The following is a 1,977-nucleotide window of genomic DNA, read 5'->3' as shown; positions in this document are numbered from 1 at the left end:
TCTCACATCGAGAGCTGCTTTTTCTTGTTCAGGGTCTTCCTCAAATTCGGGGAAATCGGTCAGGGGGCTACCCTCTTCTCGTCTCACAATTCCATTGCCTGAACCTTATATTGACTTTATTACCTGACCCTTATTCAAAGAATGAATTCAATCCTCTCCGGTCTCAGAATTCCATTGCCTCTCCTCACCTATCGAGATATATATATAAACTCTTCCCCAGAGGAGAGCGGAAGCTCCAGGATAAGTATGTCCTGCCTGGATTCTGTTAAATAAAAGCTCTGCCTTATTTAGTTAGGTTTGTAAAAAACATATGAGTTCACGCGAATGGAGGAGCGTGATTTTAGGGGCCATTGTTTTGGCAGAGTGGCGGAGTCTTCGTCCACTTATTCTATTTTTGTATATTTGGTTTTTCTATTTTTGTAACTAGATTTATTATTTAAACCATTCAACGGATGTAAAATAAATATATCGAGTCTTCAGCATTACCAGCGAATCTCTCTCTCTCTCTCCTTTTACTTCCGCTAATTTTTCCTTCGAAGAAACCTTCGGCCAATTTTTTCGTCGACATCCGATTTGCCAGAGTCAACAAGTGGTATCAGAGCCTGGTTGAAGCGATCGGTAGTATACCATCACAGAAGAGCCAACCTATCAACAATCAAGTTGAATAGCTCAAGTGGTTAGAGCGTCGATCTAATAACACACAGGTCTTAGGTTCGAGTAGAAGAAAATGCAAAGCGCAAAAATAAATACATCGTGGGGCCCATCTCAAGCAGGCTCGCTCACTCCTCCACGCCGCCAAGTGCCGGCATCTCCATCACCACCACGAAGAGGCCGTGGCCGACATCGTGATAACGGGCGTCGAGTTGTCGTTGAGCGAGTGATCAGGGAGACAACGACCGCCGTCGTTCAGTACCCGATGTTGACAAGGTCCAACTACAACGAGTGGGCCTTCGGAGATTCGCTTTAAGGACGGCGAATCCGTCGATGATTTTTCAATGCGGATCACGGGGCTCGCCAGCAGCATCACCACCCTCGGTGGTGGCATCAGCGAGACAGAAATCGTGAAGAAGATGTTGCAGGTCGTTCCCGATCACCTCGAGCAAGTCGCGATTTCAATCGAGACATTGCTTGACGTGAACGACCTAACAGTGGAAGAGGTGACCGGAAGACTACGTAACGTCGAGCAGCGGAAGAAGAATATCACTTCAGCTGTTGACAAGGAGGGTCGTCTACTCCTCACGGAGGAGGAATGGCTTGCACGCCTAAAGCTCCGCTGTTGCAGGTCGTTCCCGATCACCTCGAGCAAGTCGCGATTTCAATCGAGACATTGCTTGACGTGAACGACCTAACAGTGGAAGAGGTGACCGGAAGACTACGTAACGTCGAGCAGCGGAAGAAGAATATCACTTCAGCTGTTGACAAGGAGGGCCGTCTACTCCTCACGGAGGAGGAATGGCTTGCACGCCTAAAGCTCCGCGACAACACCTGTTGACAAGGAGGGCCGTCTACTCCTCACGGAGGAGGAATGGCTTGCACGCCTAAAGCTCCGCGACAACACCGGCGAGAGCAACGGGTCCTCCAGCCGCAAAGGCGGTAAGAAGCCATGGATGTCCCACGGGCGCACGCGCGGGAAAGATGGGAATCAAAAGAAGGAGTCGACCAATGGCAGGCCGATCCAATGCTCGAACTGTGGGAAGAGAGGACACCTGAGCAGAAATTGCTGGAGCAAGCTGAGGAATAAGGAGAAGGCCGAAAAGGCCCAGGCCCATGTGGCTCAATCCGAGGAGGACGAGCCAGCTCTCTTCATGGTAACCGCATGCGTCCCCAATTTCGATTCTCAATCCGACGACGATGTTGAACCCAAGAAAGAGCTCCAGTTGGGCGTAGCAAAGCTGGCACCAACTGGGGAGCCAATTCAACTGGAGGAGGAGCGAGTGTTCGCTCAGATCGGCGAAAGGGACGAGCAACACGAGCACC

This window comes from Cucurbita moschata, unplaced genomic scaffold (genome assembly GCF_002738365.1).
Source record: "Cucurbita moschata cultivar Rifu unplaced genomic scaffold, Cmos_1.0 Cmo_Scf00097, whole genome shotgun sequence".
Lineage (NCBI taxonomy): Eukaryota > Viridiplantae > Streptophyta > Magnoliopsida > Cucurbitales > Cucurbitaceae > Cucurbita > Cucurbita moschata.
Note: the sequence above shows the minus strand (reverse complement) of the source record.